Raw genomic sequence first — 23576 nt, forward strand, 5'->3', positions numbered from 1 at the left:
ACCATGTTGTTTAACTACAGTAGTTTTACGATTTCCTCCATCATCATTTATTTGTGCTTTTTATAGCAACAAAACTACTCCATTTGTTTGATCACCCACCGTATAACCTGGATCTTGCTACGAGAGATTTTAATATCTTCTTATATATCAAGAAATTCCCGTCTGGTAAGCATTTTGATAGTATGAACAATGGCAGACAGCTGTTATTCCTTGTTTCTCCCAGGTTGCTGACTGTTAAGATATCGAAATTCAAAAGTTGATACCACGATATGACAACTGTCTGAATTCAGACAGCCCAACCCCCCACCCCCTACCCACCCATACACACACCTTTTCCGAACTTCACCAAAATGAAGTACATCGTTTGTGCATGTATGTGCACGCAAAATTTTCGTTTATGCACAAGATTTCTGATAAATACTCGTACACGTGTCTGGTTTAGGCCTCAAGGTTTATTGGCGCCAAAATGGTCAACATTTGTTCATGGAAAATTCTTATTTGTTTGCAAAATTGAGTGCAAGATTTAGTGTATCTCTTTCGTGGCTCAGACACCCAACCACACCGAATGGGGTTAAAATGGTTTCGGCTTTTGGGTTTAGCCTAGGACTGAGATGATTGGAACCAAACTTCCAGAATGTATAGCTTTTAGTTCTTCGATTGAAAAACAATATAATAATAATAATAATAATAATAATAATAATAATAATAATAATAATAATAATAATAATAATAATAATAATAATAATAATAATAATATCTTATATATTTACATATTCAAGGAGGAAAGGGGCCACAATCCATAAAATTTGTCTGAATGGAACAACCATGGCATTACATACTCCCTCTGTTATCGACAAATAGGGAAAGAAAAACATTTAAAATTATTTTGTTTTTCAGGGTGTTATAGAGAATAAATTCTATTGAACTAGTTCCACTCGGACAAATTTTGTGGGTTATGCTTCCCTGACCCCTTGCACATGTAAATATATAAATATATTAATAATAATAATAATAATAATAATAATAATAATAATAATAATAATAATAATAATAATAATAATAATAATAATAATAATAATAATTTGTTTTAAATTATAGGCCGAAGTGTTATGAACCGTACAAATTTGATTCCGAACTTCCGGTCCTTCGATGCTAGAAAGAAGAGCCAATCCTGGTAAGGTTGTTTCATTATAACATATTTTATAGAGTATATTCCCTGTCCCCCTTTTGCTTATGTAAATAGATAAGTTTACTTTTTTTTTAATCGTAGCCACAAAGCGTTATAGTTTGACATATAAGATCGGCTTTAATAGACACAGTCCTTCTAGGCTAGACTCAAGAGCCGAAAACCTAAAGAAATAATTTTGGCCTCCAAACAATAGCTTTGGAGAAACTGAGGTCCAAAAAGAGATACGCCCAAGTCTCACAGTCCCTTTTGTGAACAAACGAGAACGGATGCACTAACGATTGAGACCATTTTGACACCAATCGGCGTCGGTGGAGAGATTGGCGTCTAAACTAGATATACCAATATCTTACACTTGCAGTTGCGCACAACCGTGCAGAAGCGACGTACTAACGATTGAGACCATTTTCGTGCCAATTGAAGGGGTAGGGCTGCCATTTATACAGTTCCCCAAATTAGTTTTTGAATATCTTAAAATTGTTTTGTTCACAAATGCCAGTTTTATTCATAGAAACGTGCAGAAATGATGCAAAACATTTGAGACTATTTTGCTGAAATTCGAAAGTGGTTAATGACCGGTAGTGAATATGTAAGAAAGTAGTGTAAAAAATGCTGTCCTTGTGACAAAAAGTTTTTAATGTCATGTGACTTCTTTGTATTTACCGCTGTAATATATTTTCTGAACGCGCCTACATCAAAATTACATCAAAATTGAAAAATGTAATTTTGGTACATTCAAATGTATTATACTAAGCTTTACTCCTATTTCTGTTTAGTAATAGTACAGTAGTGTTTGTAATAATTAATTAATTATAACACTAAATTATCTAAGTATTTCTTGAATTATTATGTTTCTAAATTGAAACATTTTCCATCGTCATTCGCTTATAATATGAAGGCTAAAGACGAGGGATGATTAAAATTGCATGATAAAAAAAAAAAAAATAGTGTAATAAACATATTGGAGAAAGTGAGAGGTTACCGAGTACTATATTTCCTACCTCACCACATGAGCCTGGGATAGATACACAAGCACTTCGCACCGAAATTGCGTCCCTATCACTAAGCTTTTTAATAACGAGTGGCATATAATAAAGTTTCTTTGCTTAATTTTAGCTTCTCTTTTCAGGCTATTCGAGATTTGACCCTACGGTTTAATATGGAACCAGAAGCACCGCAATGCTTTTAACTGTTATTGTTTTCTAATTAGTAACCGTATTGGAGACTACTTTTGCCAGAAGTGCACACGCTAGCCACTAGATTAGCGGAGATGGCTGACGTATAGTAATATGTAATAGATATCACAGAGAACAAGATTCTAACACGAATATTCGAATCCAAGAGAACGGGAATGGGGAATGGCGGAAACTTCATCGCGAGGAACTACATGATTTATACAGTTTACCAAACATTGTTAGGGTCATCAAATCAAGGAGGCCTAGATGGGCAAGTCATGTAGCCAGAATGAAAGAAAGTAGGAACGTTTTCAAAGTTTTAACTAGAAATCCAATCGGACGACCATTAAGAAGAGTTAAGCGCAAACGGGAGGACACTATTAAGATGGATCTCGCCGAAGTAGAAATACAAAGTAGAAACTGGATTCATTTGTCTGAGAACTTTTACAGAGATGGATCTAGAAGGTAAACACTAGGGAGGGGGGGGGGGGGCAGGCAGAACCCACACTATGATAGACATATCATGAGTTTACTATAAACTTTCAAAAATAAATAAATAATACCTTTAATTGTTTCTGTCACTCAAAATACTGGGGTGCCTAGCCCACCTGGCTCCGGGTTAAATCCGCCACTGAGCTTTTGCGAAAGCGATATTTAACCTCCGGGTTCCATAGGCCATAGAGTTAGTTATGTGGAATATAAAACAGATTATAGTAAAAGCACAATATTCTAAAGGAAATCCAATTAAAGTTATTGATCAGGTTAAAGTAGTCGTTATGATTCACACATATGCATTTATTTTTTTTTTCTGCGAAAATATATTCTTTGCATTGGTTATCTGGTAGAATCTTTTTTTCTAGTTAGAGCGTTGAAAACCGTTACTCTTTACTTTCTTTCGTGTTCTTCTCGTGAGAGAGGCTAGCGCGGTCGGCTCTTGCACGTGGGAGAGGCTAGCGCAGTCGCAATCTTACGGAATTTCTGATACGCCCACATTACGGAATAACAAACATCCTGGACTCTCTCTTGCAGCGGGCGGAGCTCACTGAAATCATGCGCAAACTACGCCAACGTTCTTGAATTATGTTAAGCCTACTTCGATCAATACTAGCTCTTCTCTTTCACTTAAAAAAAAAAAAAAAAACGTTAATTCTGCCTGAAAACATTTATTATAATTTTCATAAATCTATCAATGAAATAAAAGTTACAGACCAACACACTATACCTTCTCGCTATCATGAATTAAATCAACTCATGCTGAAGTTAGTACTGAAGCTTTTTAATGAAATATGAACAAAATTATAACAGTTACTTTAAAAAAATTTAAAAGAAAAAAATGTTCCAAGAGTAAACTATGCTTTATTCATTTTAAAATGAGGAATAACTGATGTTATGTTGTAGTTTTTCTATTGAAATTCTATTTACGAAATATGATCAATACTGTTTCAGTCGTTTAAGGGGAAATTGTTCCAAAATCTCACCTGTAAGAATAAACTACTCATTGTAGATTTGTTTTCCGGTAGAGAAGAATTGGCCCACACAATTTTGTTATTAATCGAAATGAAATCTTTAACCCTTTAATAGGCAAGCATTGATAGCGTTACCATTAAAATATTTAGTTTGCTTTTGTGGTTGAACCGTGTCTTCCTGATCATAATTTCGTAACTTTAAAGTATTTTTGTACTTTGGTTACAAAATACAGGGTGTTTGTTTCAAAGCAATCTTGCCATAAAATAGGTCTTACGAGTTGAGTTGATTTTGAGTTTAACGTCCCGTTCAGCAGCGAGGCTATATGAAACGTGGACCTACTGATTAACGTGGAATCCGAACCACATGAGCTCCCGCCGGGAATCGAACCCGGGTCTCCCACGCTTAGCCACGAAGGAGCTCAAAATAGGTTTATGTGTAGCTACTGAGCAGCATTTCCCTATTATGGTAAAATATCTTAAGAATGCTCTCGGTAATTACTAGGGCAACCCAAAAGCATAAAAAGCATAATAGCAATTTAGACATATGGTTCGTACCTTGAATATGATTGTGATTGTCTAAAGGTCCAGAAGGAACTAATTTTAAAAGCATAATAAAGCATAATTTTAGAAAATAAAGCATAAAGTAAAGCATAAATAAAATATATAGCACAATTCTTGGAAAATTCTGTTTAACTGCAAGTTTAACATACTGCATTAATATTTTTTTTAAACCAATATTTACAATGCAAAATCATAGAGAACATAAAAATGCAACAATGAAAAGTTTATTTTTATTTCTGTAAATTTTTCGGTGTAATCCTCTGATGTGGAGAAAAGAAAAAAGGAAACGTAGAATAATTTTCACCAACAATGAATAGTACACAGGAACTCCACACTGTATTGTTATGTGTACCTCTTGAACTTGGGCACTTTCTGTACTTTTTGCTGGCATTTTACATTCCCTTTCTGTGTATATGCACCTCTAAGGCACATACAAGTGGTAGAAAAAATTGACTCGAGTAAAGCATATCTTTTTACAGTGCAATAAGTAAAAAAAAAAAAAAAATCATTAAATATGAAAGAAACTGGTTGCATAAAATATTAATAAATAGATCAAGATATATATATATATATATATATATATATATATATATATATATATATAATATTTAATGTATAGTGAATATTATACATTATACACGATTAATGTAAAACAATGATTGAAATTAACAATAAAGCATAATTTGAAAAAAAAAAATAGCATAATTAACCAAGAAATAAAGCATAATGTAGATTGCTCTAGTAATTACCAATAGTTTAGTTGAAATATTTTCCAATAGAGCAAGAAACCGCAAATTAAAAAAAAAAAATAAAAAAAACTTTCGTGGAACGTAGGAGATAAAGCTTCTATAATACTAAATTTGACTGTTCCCTGTTGATGAAGATTAAAAGTATCTAAAGAAGCGACCCGCAAATCATGTATATGAATATTGTTTGAAAGCAATAATGCCAATTAAATGATCACTGAAGTTATAATTCGTTGCAGATAATGCAATAGAATGCGATGCTGCTTGAGAGCAACACTGGCCACTTAAGGGTTAAGTTTTATGTCCCACGATTATGCTGGCTAGGATAAAGGATACGGTGATGATGAGAAATGAATGAAATGTTGAAATGGAAAAAGTGGGAGGAAACGGAAGAACCCCGAGAAAAAACACGCACACAGTGTTTGTCCACTCAAAGTTCACTTGGCGCGAGCTGGGAACGAACCAAGGACCTCATGCACCAGAGGTGAACACACTACCATTGTGCCAACGCAGCCCCTGCTGTTAATCGAATATCTATTGAGAAAGTAGGTTTGAGATAATCATCCAGAATAGTTCACCCCAAGGAGTAAACTAACCTTTCCTTTTAGGCAAACAACTATGCAATACCACAAGGTTGTTGGCAAATATTGGTTTCTGGAACAAGGATAAAACCGCTTGAGTCGTTTTTTGACAAAATAATCCATGATAAATCTCCTGTTTCAGATTTTTTCTTTTTTATATAATAAAAAAAGTATCATTGCATATTGTCGTGTTATAATAGAATTATTGATTTAGAAAAGTTAAGCATAATAGTTCGAGGCGTTTTCGAGAAAATTACAAAGTTTTGTTTTCACCTTATATTAAAAACCTATCATTTTGGGGGCGTAGAAGGAAGGATTCGAAAAAAAAGGTTATTATAAAAACTTTAAAATTTGTTCCGGATACGTTGAATGATATGGCCTCTACGCGTGTGTATCTAGCAGTGCCTAGCGGTCACTAACTTCGCGACCCGTGACTCAGAAGGCCCAGAGGCAGTTAGACCCGTGATCCAGCAGACAAGGTGACTCGGACAGACCCAGTGTTACACTGCATTGACTCAATATCGTCATATATATATATATAGTATGCGTGAGGATGCTAATTTAATTCTAACAAAAAGAATTTTCTCGTCTGACTGCCTTCTCCTAAATCTATAGTTTTCTTTTTCTCTAGCTGCGTATCTGTGTGGCAAAACATTGCAATGAAAGATAACTGTAAGATCTGTCAGAATATAAACGCCCGAAAATCTCAGAAAAGAAAGGTTACTTTTTTGAGAGAAGGAATCAGTATGGAAAGACGAATAAACATATACAGCCTTAAGTAGAGTCGGTTTGACATGATTAGCGTCATACTAAAGACCTGACTACTGCAAGAAACAAATGTTAGTCGAACTATTTAGTATGACACTAATCACGCATCAGAACGACTCTGCATAAGGCCCATAAAGTCTTATGAATGAAACGGAGTCTTGACTCTGCTCACTTTACTCACGAGTGAGGTGAGCAAGGCTTGTTTTATGAGCAAACTCTCAAAGTTCGTATGAATAAAACTTATGATAATTGTGAGAACTTACTCCTAAATAACTTGAGGATGCTCTAAGAATTTTCTCTACTCCGCACCGAGACTACCAAGCAAATAGTCTGTCAGATGATTATTTAATTTAAACGAAGTGTTGAAAATGAGTGAAAAGGATAAAGATTTTAGTTTTCTTTTTTTCTTTTTATTAAAAAAAAAAGATGATTCTTTGCGAGCATTTGTGGACATGATCAGATATTATCCCGTCATTTGTAGTAAATCCATGTTCCTTGAAGTAAGACAAGAAAAATACTTGCATTTTTGACTGTTAGGAAAAAACATGAAAAATCATTTAGTGTCCCTGTCACAGAATCGTAGTTGAATAAGAAATTAGCTAACGTGAAAACCGGGATTAAGAAGAAAATGGATCTGAAGAGGACAGAAAACAAGCCAATAAAACTGAATGATCGAAAAAGAAAAGAAAGGAAAATCTACTAGAGGTAATGGACAACAATATTAATTCTCTTATTAATAAGATTGAAGGTAAGCCTACTTTAAAATCATATGCTATTTCTGTTTAAAATATAATCATTGACATAAAAAGCAGGAGTTTCTAACCTGAGGCCCTCAACCCCTGGAAGACCATGGCTATGTTTAAGCGTCTCCCTGTGAGATAAAAATTAAGATTTATCCTATAGCCTACACTCGGCATTGTAAATTGATTCCGCATACTATGTCTCTCGCTGTTATTTTCCTTGACAGTATTTCCTCACATAAGCTTAATGAGCTAACAATGCGAAGTCGTCATTTTGTGAGTGGGAACACGAGCAAAATTTTCATTTTACGTCCAATTAAATATATACATGTTTAATGAAACGATGCAATAAATATATCATTTCATTTATATTCATATATTTTATTATCTCATTTTCCTATGTTTCTGGCCTTCATATTAACAAAAGCTAAATGCCACCACATTTTAAACTTTCTATGGGATGAGAAAGAAAGAAGAAGTGGATAGAGCTTCTGATAAAAGCACGATCCTTATTTCATATGATAGGACGAGGGCAGGCCATGAAAATTCAGACATCACATCCAACATTACCGGCATTCGTACCCGCCCTGCTTCTGATCCGAAGCAGGGAAGTTCAATGCTAAAGAAGGGTTAGGTGATAGAGATGCTCTGGATGAATGTCGCCCTTAATAGTTTTTATCATTATCATATAAATATTCGAGAATTTTTCATAATTATCTAAATGTTGCTTGTAGTTAAGGAACGTTGAAAGCGGTTGTCTTTTTCAATACATGACAGCACACTCTTCCTGTATTTCGCGTCTGTATTTTTTTATCCACAAAATATCATAATCGTTCTCATAAATTGCAACCAGCGTTCGTAGTTTGAGGGAAATTTCCCTAATGTAGGGAAATTTTGTAAGTAAATTTAGTAAAAAAGGGATTTTGAGATAAAACGTGAAAATCTAGAGATATTCTTGGTCTGACTGATTGAACAACATCAATCCTTATTTTTTTCTCTCTTCAGAAATAAACCAATACAATAGCTAGTCTGTGTGTATGTTCAAAGTAGCATAATTTCCACTCGTTGTTGGCTGGCTACGTATTTCTTCTTCTTGTTTTCTGTAAAGGAGTGAGCGGAAAAAGCAAAAATACAGAAGTAAAAAGCAAAGGTAAAAACAAATATGGTTGACATTTCCTTTAATAGAACTAAATTTATCTTACCACATAACTTCTGTCATAGGATTAGACACTCAAGAAACTAGAACTTACCACATAACTTCATTCTCCTCATTCGAACATCTCTTTCCTTTTGCACAGGAGAAAAACTTGCATATTGCACGGAGTATGGATTGAAATTGAAGTACGTTAAAAAATGTCGGACTTCGGGAGATTTGAACCTGGTCTACCCAGGTAGAAAACTGATACAGTAACCAATTGTCTACAGATACCTATTACTTGGTGTTGCACTAAAACTGTTAGCTAGTTTAAAACATTTCCTGTGACACTACTCCAAATTAGTGATGGGTAAATTCCCGGGAAGATATTTTATGGGAATATTCCGGGAATTTATGTACAAACACAAACAAAATTGAATTCTATTGCTATATTATGATGCCAAAGGTAAATTCGTTTCTTATTACCGTATATTATTACTGTTATGTCCAGAGGATTCTTCAAAATGTATATTCTGAACTGCATTATGTTATTTTATTAATATTTTATTATATTTAGAGAATACGCATAAATGTATATTTACTTACAATATGTTCTATGCAAGTAAATATGTGGAAAAGTGGTGTAGTAAGTCCACATACTTTTACACCGCTAAACAGCTTAAGTTTATATGTAAGTTGAATTTCTAAACTTGACTCTACTATTGATATTATAAACATATTAAATTTTTATATGTTATAAAAAAAATAAGGTTGGGTAACTGTTAGAAGACATATGTCTCACCATATCTCAGAAGACACATTTGCGCATACATATTTATGTTCACAATATTTGCAAGATACTGACCTAGTTTTATAATTTAGCACGTAACATTGTAACACATGGCCTTTCTTCCTACCTATTTCTCGAAATTTAATTCGTTAATTCACATGTAAGAGAAGTCTGAGCACCTTTTCAGAAATTTGAATCAGAGGCAGGAAACAGACCGACGTCTATTACTAACGGTGGTTTGGGGTGTATTGATAGCACTTCATTTCTATTTCTACATAACTTCTACATTACTTTACAAACTGGTTCCTTTTCATCATTTTTAAATTATTACTTTGCTACTTTTTAGTGCAAATGGAAATGGAACCTTAAATATCATATTATTAGTTCAGCGTTTCCCAACCGGTGTGCCGCGAATGGGCCGCTGGTGTGCCGCGAGGAAATCGAAACAAATTATTAATTCTATAGGAAGCAAATTGCAAGACATAGGGGAAAATGTATATTTGTATTTCACATTACTATGAACCTCTACTATAAATCTACAATTTTGTGGTCATACTGTGTCATACTGTGTTAATTTTCTGTACATTTTTAATGCTGAAAAACGTATTTATCATTGTCATGACCATTATTGCTTCTTTATTGTTGCAGACTATTTCGTAACTTGAAATTTTAATATATCATTCAATAAATTTAACAAAGCAAACCTGCATACAAATTACCTACATTTGTGTTTTTAAAGTATAGGAGATTTGTTTATTTGTTCGCTATTTAGTGATTTTCCCTTTTAGTTAAAGGTTAGATACAGTTTTCGAAAGAGAAAGTGGATTTTTTAAAACCCGAGTCCTATATTTCATTGCAATTGTTTTCTATTTTAAAATTAGAATGAAAAATAAACATAATGATATACCACGGGGGAAAATCAGTGATCGAGCTTTCTTCTCTGTAAGAAGATCAGTAATCACATTAAAATACCATGGTATTTTATACTTACAAATAATAGTAGTAATTATATATATATATATATATATATATATATATATATATATATATATATATATATATATATATATATATATATATATATGGATGTGCCGCGAGAATTCAAGTTACACCTGTAGTGTGCCGCAAGTTGAAAAAGGTTGGGAAACGCTGTATTAGTTATTTAAAGTACTGTCAAAGAATTTTATTTTTTATAAATCTCCAAATTATTTAAAACCTAGAAGTAAATAATAATAAATGAAAATAAAGTAAATGGACACATGGTTCTTATAATTTGGAAGATAAAGTAAAGAAATGGAAATAAATTCCTTCCCGGGACTTTATATGCCAGGGGGAAAAAAAACGGGAATATTCCTTTTTTTTTTTTTAATTTTACTTCCCACTGCCCATCACTACTCCAGATGCTAAGGCCTGTCTGGAGAAACGATCATTAGTTCAGTTATTTATCATTTGGTTATTCAACTCAGGAACAGGTCAAATAGACCTTTCTCAATGAGAAAAGTCTGAAAATGTTCCACAAGTTGGGGTTCAGGTTTTAATGTCGGTTCTGCAGTCCAAGAAAAAAGAAAAGATAGCAGATGTTTTGTAGTTATTCAAATATTATCAAGACGTCCTGGAATGTTAGTTATGCTTCGATATATTTTAAAGTAAAATATAATTAGCAATGTATTAACTCCGTGACTATTACTTTAATTTGTTACATTTACAAGAGGGACTTCTAGCGTAGTATTCAATTTAAATCACAAATATTAGTAATACATTTCAGGGCGTTGTTCAACAACAACAACAACAGTTATAATACATTCTAGAGTGTAATACTAACATTTCAGGAAGAAGAAGAGAGTGTGTGGCTCACTTCTGACTCGAGAGGTCCCTGGTTCGATCCCAGGCGACATGAGTTTGTGATGGACAACATCACGTATGAGGGTTTTCGTGCAGTCTCCCATTTCCTTACATATTCTTGTCCCACCAACTATTTCTTAATCATTCATTTTCATTAAGAAACCGCCTCCTTTAGCCTAAAGGGCACAAGCGTGAATATACAACTGGAAGTTTTATTACAATCAGCAGCCTTTATTGTTCTTTCATGGGGATAAGGAGCTGCTTCCAACTTTACACATTGCCAAAAAAAAAAAAAAAAAAAAAACCGAATAAACGAACAAAAGAAACCACTAAATTTAAAGGTACTGTATATTGAAACTGTGACATTTCAACAACCCTGTGGTCTGTAGGTATTATTATTATTATTATTATTATTATTATTATTATTATTATTATTATTATTATTATTATTATTATTATTATAGTATTTCGAGTTTATTCGTTTGTTTTAAGCACTCCGACTATTGACTGAAGTCTCTTTAAAGCACTGCTCTAGTCCCTGAATTCAAGGGATTAGTCAAGGATTTACACTCATAGAAGTGTTAAGATACTTATAAAATATATAAAATACGGTATATTTATCAAATATCACATAATGAATTCTCTCTTCCATTGCTAAGGTACATTACACTATTATTACTAAAATCCGGATTACTAGTTTTTATACAACAAGATATATATATATCGGGTGTTGCAAAATAAGTGTTACAACTCTTGGGAGGTGATTCCTACCACTGATACAAGAAAAAAGTTATCTTGAACTTTCGGCTATCGGACATAGTTTCGGATCTACAAGGTGCCGAAAACGTGGGAAAATGACTTTCGGACGCTAATAGTTCGGAAACTATTCAACGTAAAGAGGGCGGGTAAAAAATTCACTGAAGAAGTTATGTCTGCTGTATTGAATTTTGCATGTTTCACAATCCTACCATGCACGCGCAAGGGATTCCCCAAAGGAACGTAGGGAGTCCCGGATAATCTGCCAAATGAAAATTGGTCTAAACGGATATGAATTGATAAAGTTTCTACTAGGTAACAATAATTAAGTCGATATCTGGAACAAATACAAACTGGCGGATACCTTAATGCCCGTTGTGTGTGGTTGCATAATCGCCAGGTGCGGATGCTGTCCAACAGTGACGTTCTGAGTATTAAGTGTAGCGAATTTGTACTCAAATGCTCTAGAAAGACGTCTGGAGTGTCGGTAGAGCACAACAGATGATGCAGGGTGATTCACATGTGTGGAAACACTTAAAGGAAAATAACCAGAAATGCACTCATTCTCAGTAAACGTGAGTTCAAAGCCTCAGAAATGTAAGGATTAGCGTCAAGAACATGAAAGAAATTGCCAATTCACCAATAATATTCCATCAAACCGATGCAATATGATGTTCACGGTTGCATACCAATAAGGATGCAACAACTGAAGCCTAGTTGAAGTTGTGCAAGGGGACTCACTAAGAAACTGGGTAAACTAAAGGAATGTCACTAGTGGGATCGCATGATCGATATTGAAACTAGTGCTGTCGAAATCGGTTTTTGAAAAAACCGAAAACCGGTTTTTGAAAAAAGTGAAATTTCATAAAACCGAAATGTCGGTTTTGAAAACCGCATTTGCGGTTTCGGTTTTGAAAACCGCTTTTGCGGTTTCGGTTTTGAAAACCGCATTTGCGGTTTCGGTTTTGAAAACCGATTTTCTCAAAAACCGAAAACTGCAGAAGTCACAAAAATTCGAGAGCACTATTATCAAGTAGCGACGAGGAAACAGCAAAGAATCTTTCCCATCTTCGGCTCACAGTTGCCAGATGGAGGGAAATTTCCCCCGGCGTAGGGAAAAAATGCTCAAAATTTGCAGAGGTGAAAGAAGATATTTTTTCTTAAAATGTCTTAACGTGTAGGGAAATTCTTGTTTAGTATTCTTTTACAATTGGCAGAATAATAAAAAAAAATAAGTTGCAGTTTCTCACAAAGAGGCACGGCTATCGTTACTGGGAAGTAAAAAGATATAGAATAAAATATGATCGGTGCTCCCTTCACGTATGAACTATTGCAGGTGTCTGGGACTTGCGATAAGAAACCAGTCAACACATGCAAAACCACAACATTCACATTTATCGGAGTGGCAACAAATCAACAATAAAATTGTGTATTGCGATCTAATTTTTTTCTTTTCTTTTTTTTAAGAAAGGGAGGTGGTGTTTTTTTTTTTTTTTTTGTTAACAAAAGAAAGAGTGGCAGTACTATTTAGAAACAAAGTGAAAGAGTAATGATAATATAAAAGATCTCAGTCTAAGTGGATGAGATTTCAAATTGGATTTCATGGGTTGCAGGTGTAGTGATCTTAAATAGGGATATACCTTATTTTCTATTTAGCTTAGTGTTGTCATATTACCCGATTTTTGCAGGTGCCACCCGATTGTCAGGTTCTATATTCGTCCCTCGCTATCTTAATCACGAAAAACCACCCGCTTTTTGGGATTGGAGAAAAATCGGGAACTGCTACCGGCTGGTCAGAGCAGAACATTAATGCAACTGTCTACTGTCAGCAGTTGAGCCGTGTTCAAGAAAAACTCAAAACCCTGGAGCCAGCACTTCTCAATCGCTAAGGGGTTCTACCGTTACGGGACAACGCTAAGCCCCACATGATTAGAGTGAGCCGGGACACCATCCTACGCCTTAAATGGGAAACACTATTGCAACCGCCATACTCCCTGGACAATGCACCGTCCAATTATCTCTGAACCATTTCTTGGACACTCACATTAGAGAACTAAAGTTCAACTCCGTAGTAAAGGTGCAAAATGCACTTGATATCTTCTTTCCTTCACGGCAAACCAAGTTCTACCGCGAAGGAATCCATGCCCATCCCGAACGTTTTCAGAAGGTCGTTGATACTGATGGGTACTATTTTTGATCTTCCAGGTACGTCTTAGGCAGGGGTGTAGCCACGGGGCCAGGCTCCCCAAATGATTTCCTGGCCCCCCCTAATGACCAGATATTAAAACATCATCGTGAGATTACTTCGCTTCAGTCATTTAAAAATAACAATGTTTACATATAATTAATAATTTACGGTAAAATAGTATGGAAAATAGTATTTTACCATACCGATCACAAAATAGTATGGTATTTCTTCCTTATAGCGATCCGAAAATAGTATGGTATACTTTTTGTGACAGTAGATTACACAATTTACGACGATTTGTATTTGACAGTTTGAAGACAAACGTTTTGACAAGGTACTATAAATTCTATGAAATGAAATGAAATCTTTGAGTTTAACGTCCCACGCATATGCCGGTTAGGCCAAAGGAGACGGTGATTATGAGAAATGAATGAAATGGTGGAATGAAGAAAGTGGGAGGAAACGGAACCTCGAGAACCCCATGAGCACGGTTGTTTGTCCACCACAAAGTCCACACGGCGCGAGCTGGGATCGAACCAGGGACCCCAAGCACCGGAGGTGAACGCTCTACCACTGAGCCACCGCGCCCCCCACTATAAATTCTATCATAAAACAATGGTACTATACTAAATCGTAAGTACATTATATTATTTATATGCTGTAATTAGTGTTTCAAGAAAACTTTTTATCAGATGGAAAATTTGGTGAAAAGCAACGTTTTTATTGTTTTTCAGTTTGGATTTCATTCGCTTTTTAAAATGCTATTTCGTGTAAAACAGGAAGTGAGATATAGCTGTTAATAAAATAATTATGTCTTTTTAGTCACGAATAATAAATAAACATTTTTTCAGAAAATCTTAAAATAAATTAAGTGCAATTTTTTTTTCAAAGAAAATCAGTCTTATGTATAAAAATAACCAAGAAAGTTCTGTCGCTTTTTGCGTAGGTCTGCGATAGTTGGCCCTAACTGGCGGCCGGGTTTCGTCGAGTCGAAACATATATCTCGCGTCGGGGTGTTGAAGTACCACCGCGTAGCAGCGACCAGCGAGAACTTCGTCTTGGTCCACACTTCTTAGATTCTTCGCGGCGAATCGTGAAGGGACCAACACGAACTGTCGCCAGTCATGTGCATGCGGTTATTATTATATATTATTTTTTGCTGACGAATTGTTCCTAAAGTGAGCTCCGAAAGTCAAGAATAACCTCTGCCTCAACATCATGACGTGAAAAATCTTGAGATAAGTGCGATAATTGTATGAATTTAGATGACAACTGTCGTCGATCATTAGAAAGTGAGTATGCGAGAACTATGAAATAAAGTAAATAGACACGCGTCATTTTGTTACAAAATTACATGGCGAACACATTTTATCTAATTCCAAACAGTTATCGTCGAATATACACGGTTAAAGGAGCACTGTGATTGACCAAATTAAAAAGATCTTAATGATTTATCCCTTTACAAGCGACGTTTCCTTCATCGCCATCGTAGCGAAGTAGGAAGAACACTTGCCTAGTAATCATAAGGTTGGTGGTTTGAGTCCCCTTCGGGGTATTTTTTTGGTACTTTTTAAAAGTGTTTCTTAGACTCACCTTAATGTAACTAAATCACACATATAGCCGATTTAACATTTTGGGGGAGTAATTTTGTGGTTCATTGGCGTTTTGTCGCATCTCTGCCGCTGGTGGCATAATTTTCAAAACGGTAGAGGGGCCACCGGGGATCGTCGCTGCGGCGCCGCCAATGTTTGGCGTGATGTCGCTAATTGCCCATTTGGGTCCACCGACGCTTACGGCATGGGGACAATTCAGTGTGAGTGGCGAAACCATTCAGCAGCACCTTCAACTGAGGAAACACTAGAAGTTGGGTCGATGGGTCCCACATAACTTGATTCCGGGTCAAAAGGCAACGCAAGCGGACACCTGTGTTTCTTTGCTGTCTCGTCTGAGGAAGGAGCCACTTCTGGACAAGGTGTTGTCATGTAATGAAAAATGGGTCCTGTACGAAGTTTCACGGCGCCGTCATAATTGGTTAGCATCCCATGAACGGTTCCAAGACAGCCGAAACCAGTACTACACCAAAAGAAAGTTCTCCTGTGTGTTGATGAACTGCTCGTGGCATCGTGCATCGGGAACTGCTACCAGCTGGTCATCGCATCAATCCAACTGTGTACTGTCAGCAGTTGAGCCGTGTTCAAGAGAAACTCAAAACTCCCAAAGGGGTCCTTATGTTACAGGACAACGCTAAGCCCCTCGTGGCTAGGATGACCCGGGACACCATTTTACGCCTTGGATAGGAAACACTATTGCATACGCCATACTCCCTGGACATTGCACCGTCCGATTATCATCTGTTCCCTTCCTTGGACAATCACTTTAAAGGATGCCAGTTCAAATCCCAAGTAGAGGTGCAAAATGCACTCGATAACTTCTTCACTGCACGGAACACCAACCTCTACCGCGATGGAATAAATGGCCTTCCAGAACATTTGCAGAAGGTTGTCGATCTATTCTTGATCTTCCAGATACGTGTTAGGTGACATATGAATGTCCGGAGGTGGTGAGTGAGAAAGCGATAGAACTTTCTTGTTTACCTATATAGATCGGTTCTGTGTATTGAAATAGTTATGCACAAAGGTATAATGTTTGGTCGGGGGCAGTAGTTCTTGGTTAAACATAATACAAACTATCTGTAATATAATTTATGAAATTACTATTATTATTATTATTATTATTATTATTATTATTATTATTATTATTATTATTATTATTATTATTATTATTATTATTATTATTAATGATGATAATAATAATAAGCTAAAACAGTGTTTTTAGTTTTCCGGAAGGAAACCAAAATTTTCCAGGTTTTTTCAGGCTTCAAAAACACTAGCAATAACACATTTTTTTTTAAGATTGTAGCTGCCCCCCTTCAAAAACGACGGGCCCCTCCTACAAAAACCTGCTGGCTACACCCCTGGTCTTAGGTGACATATCGATGTTCTAAGGTGATAGGTCAAAAAGCGACAGAACTTTCTTCGTTAATTTTATACATACTATGTAAAACTACTGTATAAGTTCTAGTATCTCGAGTTCGGGAAGTCGGAATGTCAAAATTTCTTAAGATTCGTGTTCCTCGTGCTCTACTTTACAAAATATATAAAAATCAGGTGGGGTCCAGTTTGCTTCCCTGCAACCGAAAAGTACCTTGGAAGTGTCATCAAAGAAGTAACTAAAAAAAAAGTGCAAATGATCCCAGGTCAGTATTTGTAACACACAAGTTCACATCAGTACTTACGGAGTTCTAAACCGTAAGAAAGTGGGAGGAAACGGGAGCAAATAAAAAAAAGGTGAAACACAGACATAAATCAATACAATTGTCTCTATCGATAGATGCTTTCACAATTGTTAAAAGGTGTAATTAAAAACATTGGTTTCGGTTTTGAAAAACGCATTTGCGGTTTCGGTTTTGAAAACCGCTTTTGCGGTTTCGATTTTGAAAACCGCTTTTGCGGTTTCGGTTTTCAGAAAACCGGTTTTCTCAAAAACCGAAAACCGCAAATGTCACAAAAATTCAACAGCACTAATTGGAACGCCCGGGACCCCCGGGATATATATATAACAAAAGACTGTAAAATATGTAATATTGCTGAAATACTTGATAGTATATATTTCAATTTTGGGACACCAGAAATTTATAGAATTGCGAGTTCATTTGCCCAGCGCTGCCTGCACATTTATCCCGAGCTTGTATTAGTTACATTGTATTCATTTGGACTCTTTTTAATCGAGCTATGGATTCGACACTTCAGTAGTATCGATCGCTTTCGATTATTTTTACGTGTTGTATTTTCCCATATATTGTATATAACAAGTTTGGTTAAAAGCACTCCAGTTGTCCTAGGCTAGAACATAAAAATACACAACCACACTCCACACACATACACACAAACACACGCACACACAGAGACATATATATATATATATATATATATATATATATATATATATATATACGTAACACACATACACATCCATATGATCGCAACCACTCTCTACTCTTTCCTGGCAACACTTGCTCCCAACACCCAAACGGTAGATCGCCGCCTATGTGTGAAGAGCTTCATTGCTTGTAATGTATCGCTTGGCTATACACGGCAATCGGCCGCGCCGCTTTCTAGGAGGGAGAGGCGGCTGTTTTTCCTCGCCGCGTAAATTATCGGCGGTCGCCGCGCATATGTGAAGAGTTCCATTGCTTGCAATTTCTTTCTACCCTGAGCGGCCATTCTCCGCCGCCGCACGCGGCAGTTCTCCGCCAAATGAGAAAGGGCTGTAAGTGTGTTTTGTGTATCGTATCCATGGGGTTTTCTTTGGATACTCCCGTTTCATCCCCACACTCTCATTCCACAATTTTCACCATCATTCACTTTCCTTAATCATCCATCTCCCTTAGACTAACAAGCACAATCATGGGATGTTAAAGTGAAAGATTTCATTTTATTTCGTTTCTTTTATAAACTCATATGTGGATTATGTTTATTGAAAGGTACATTTAGCATTAACAAAAAGAAAAAAGTCTTAAACTGTTGAGGAATCATAACTTACAGTTTTTCAGTAATGACCTTGAAATCAGTGCTAGTCTTATTATGAAACTCGCTATATTACGAGAAAAAGAGGATTGTCTACCACCCAAGAAATTGCCAGCATTTGTACTGTTAACAATCATTCCGGATTTTTCCTTACCTCTAAACTGGGCAAGAATAGAATTTCCCCCGAATAAACCGTGACTAGTTAACGAAGATATTGCTAAAGTATTACCATTATATTTATTTCACACAACAGAAATAGTTGGTTTGTACAGTGTGTGCATTTTTACAGCAATACCAAATTCTATACAATTTTAATCTTTTAAAGAGGAAGCTAATAAACGATAAATAGATAGATAGAGGGGAAAGGGGAAAAATAGAGTGGCTGCATTTTCTTTATATACAAATATTGGGTCGATGCATAAATTCGTGCGTTTTTCTTTTTGGGTTAGCAATAATGCGGCGTGAAGCGATTGGTTATCGTTATTCCGCTGTTTTACCGTACTTTGGAGTTTGTGTGTTGTGAAACACATGTTTTCTTGATTGTGAGTGTATTGTTGTATATATTTCAGTCAAACTAATATGGAAATTGAGAAAAGTGATCATTTCCGTCATATTTTACTCTTCGAGTTTAGGGGGCGCGGTGGCTCAGTGGTAGAGCGCTCACTTCCGGTGCTTAGGGTCCCTGGTTCGATCCCAGCTCGCGCTGTATGGACTTTGTGATGGACAAACATCGTGCTCGTGGGTTTTCTCGGGGTTCTCCCGTTTCCTCCCACTTTCTTCCACCATTTCACTCATTTCTCATTATCACCGTCTCATTTAGCATAACCGGCATAATCGTGGGACGTTAAACTTAAAGATTTCATTTCATTTCATTTCCTTCGAGTTTAATCGAGGATCCAGTGCATCAGAAGCTGCGAGAACAATTTGTGCAGTGTACAGGAATGAAGAAATTGCTGAAAGAACAGCACAGAAAAGCTTCTCTTGACCAATGGCTAACAGATTTCTTCCAGTCAAAACCAAAACGGTTCTATAGGCGAGGCATTGAGCTGCTACCTGAACGTTGGCAGAAGGTCATAGATAGTGGAGGTGAATACATCACTGAGTAATTCTGAGTTAATGTGAGTGACAGTCAAATGTATGCAATGAATTGTTATACTCGTAGAATACGTTAATGTTATGTCTATGTTGTATTTATATTTGAATTAACAGAACAGCAAAATGAAAATAAAATATAAGAACCACACGAACTTATGCATCGACCCAATATATTGGAAATCTCATAGTACTACTAATTAACCAAATATTAGGTTTCAGACATGCATTTCTTATCTTTTTCATTGCTAACATTGTATTAGCAAGCAACTGAGATCACGAATTGAAAGAAAGTAAGAGAATGTGATACTTTAACTATTGTAGTTAGCAACTTTCATTTCTTTACGTATAATGACTTGTTTTTTTGCAGGGGTTGATATAGTGAAATATCAGTAAGAATATTTTATTTCCAACTTTTTCTTGTGATATTTTCTTCTCTTGCCTTCCAGGGCCTCCAGGCGGATGAGGCTTCCACTCTGATCAAAATCTCAACTGGCTGTCTAAAAAGAATCATACAAAATACAACTATCATCATAAGATAAAATATGACCAAAAATATGAAACATATACACGTAACAGTACTTTCACAGAAATGTATTAGGCGAAGTGAGAAGGGACCACATAATTTGTCTAGCCCCGGGTCTCCAGATGGATTAACCCAGCTCTGCATGCAAATTGTAACAAAAATAGTACAAACGCCGGAAGAAAATGCAATTTACCTTAATTACAAGACGTGGGATCACCATTAGATTGGAGTACAACTCTGATTCAATTGAAACTCACTCGTTGCTATATGGTTAGCATACTTGCCTTTTTTCACAAGACACAAGTGTTTGATTCGCGATTGGAGCTTATGTGGTTCAGATCCCATGTTAAGTTGTAAATCCAGGTCTCGTTTATCCTTGATGTTCAACAGGGCGCTAAACTCTAAATCAAGGAAATAACTAAGCTCTGTTTTGTCAAGTTATTGATTTATATAAGTCCAAATGGGTTAGGGAGAAATACAGAGTGACAATTACTTACCACGTTTATATTTAGTATAATTTAATTCGGTAAAACATTCAGCAAAAAAATAATAAAAATAAAAAAATAAGAGGTATGATACATGAAAATACAGGACATTTATTTATTTATTTATTTATGGTTACATATAGATCACAACAGGTATATTACCTAATGATAGTGACCTAGTCAGTTTGTACATAGTTAGAGCATGCAAGAATTCACTTATATAATTGCAAATACACATTTATAGATATGACCATTTTAATTAGTGAATCTTCAATAGGATTTCACAATAGTTCTTAGAGAACGGTCATGTGTATTAAATATGTCAAGTTCAGGATTACTTTCAGCATAGGAGTTAAAAATATAACACATTCTCCTAATAGGTGACATGTATAGCGTATTTGTTCTAGCAGTAGGTAAATGAAAAGTAATATTTCTAGGACGCGTGCGTTTACATGGGACATGTAATTCTAACTGGGATAGCAAATACTCAGAGTCTATATTATTTTGCAATAATTTCATTAAGAAAATCAAAAGTTGGGTGGTACGTCTATCTTCGAGAGATGAGATATCGTGCTTACGAAGGAGGTCGGTATATTTTTCGAATTTTGGATATAGTCCCGTTTCCTTATAAGTTAAGTACCTCACAAAACAAGATTGAATCGCTTCAAGACGTGTTTTGTTTTTCTGACTGTTGGGATGCCATATGATTGAAGAGTACTCAAGTTTGGATCTAACGTAACTATTGAACAGGGTTTTAAGAACATTAGTATTTGAAAAGTCAAAGCCAAGTCTGATTACGAAGCCAAGGTTTCTGTAGGCCTCACTAACAATGCGATTGATATGCTTGTTGAAGGAAAAGTAAGGAAAAGTTGGAATTTGGACATTAACAAACGTTGCCTATGTTTTGAAAATTATAAGTTTTAGGCATCCCCCTTGAATCGTATGCATTTCTTGCAATAAACTAACACACTATCCACAACTTTTGCAAGTAATACGTTTGATATTAAATGCATTTTTTATGGCAGCTTTCAGATCCTCCACGTTGTTTGTTTTATTGACATATATTTTTGACTTTAAATAATCCTATAAAATCTGGAGCATTTAAGTCTGGGTAACGGAGAGACCATTCAGTGTCACCAAAGCGAGAAATTACATGATTGAGTAATATCTGTTGCAGTAATTGCCTTGTTTCAAAGCTGTGTGGCTTGTTGCACCGCCTTGCAGAAAAAAAAAATATGTTCCTAACATTGAGATTCTAACACTGTGTCTCTGTTCACAGCAAATTCTTGTGACAACTTTCTTACAGATTTGTTTGGGTTGTTTGTGATTGTAGCTCTCATCCTTTCAAATATTTCTTCATTGCGTACAGATCTACGCCTACCCATACATTTAGCATCCATTTCACTGCCTCTGTTTTTATGGGATTCAACATATCCAAGAATTGATTTCCGAGGAGCTGCATGCACGCCAAATCTTGCGCGAAACCTTCTTTGAGTAGTTATAACTCATGTGACTAATTGCTTCCACTATTGATGCTCGCTCTTGTGTACTCCACCTTTCCATGTTACACCACTAAATTATGCATATGGTGCTCTTTATCTTAACCTAAAAAGAAACAGAAAAAAAAACAATTAGTACCACAAAATTTGCAATGTAAATATGGTCATCAATTAATTATCACACTATATTATAACGTTCCTAATGCAGTGCAGTACTCAGTTACATCAACGAGAATAGAGAAGGATATTTGCTCAGGATTGTGAATTCCAAAACTGACCAAAGGAGTTCAAGCAATATTTTGGTTTGTGAATTAGGTTAGCCATGAGATAATGCTGCAGTTCAATGTAATGTTAATGAAACTACTACTGTTCAACAGCTCCAGGACTATAAATTGGTGCATTGTCATTTTGAAAATTCTACGCCATTGCTGGAAACATAATCTGGATTTTAGGTTGCATATGACTACCTAACACATCCATAAACTCACTGCGAGTAATTCATGCGAGAAATCACAGGACCTTCGGTGTACCAGGAAATTAGGATTCTCTATATCACAGAGTCACGCTTCACGGAAGTTGGAAGACCATTTGGATGTTCTTTGCGTTTGTGCCATACGTAGTCACGGTCTCATTTTAAAAGTCAGTTTGAAAAGGATCATTGCAGGACATTACGTATTGAGAAGCATTGGTGATCTACTTCGCAAGTTCTTAGTACCATTCTCTTTGCTCTAAAGCAGCGTTTCCCAACCGGTGTGCCGCGGCACAGTGGTGTGCCGCGAATGGGTCGCTGGTGTGCCGCGAGGAAATCGAAATAAAATTATCAATTCTATAGCAATCAAACTGCAAGACATAGAGAAAAAGATATATTTGTATTTCACATTACTACTATGAATCTAAAATTTTAAGTTTCATACTGTGTTACTTTTCTGTAGAACATTTTTCTGTACATTTCTAATTTTGAAAAAAAAAGTATTTGTTATCATTGTTATGACCATTATTGCTTCTTTATTGTTGCACACTATTTCGTAACTTGAAATTTTAAAATGTTATTCAATCCGTCCGGCAAAGTAAACATGCATACGAATTACCTATATTTGTGTTTTAAAAGTAAAAGAGATTCGTTTGTTCGTTCGTTATTTAGTGATCCTCCTTCTTAATGAAAGGTTGGATACAGTTTTCGAAAAGAAAGTGTATTTTTGACAACTTGAGCCCTATGTCTGATTGCAGTTGTTTTCTATTTTTAAATGATTGATTTGTCAATAGTATAGTGATCCCATATACTTTTACATTATGTCAAAATTATTCAAATATAGAGAAGAAAAGGAAATGCAGTAGATTATTAAGTCACGTTAGTTCCCAAATATCAATGCAGTTTTGTAGCAGTAAAAGATCAGTTAGGTAAGGAACTACACGGCTATTATTTCACATCTCTGATCATTTTTACTGAATAAATG

The sequence above is a fragment of the Thermobia domestica genome, chromosome 6, assembly GCF_964235325.1.
Source record: "Thermobia domestica chromosome 6, izTheDome1.hap1.1, whole genome shotgun sequence".
NCBI lineage: Eukaryota > Metazoa > Arthropoda > Insecta > Zygentoma > Lepismatidae > Thermobia > Thermobia domestica.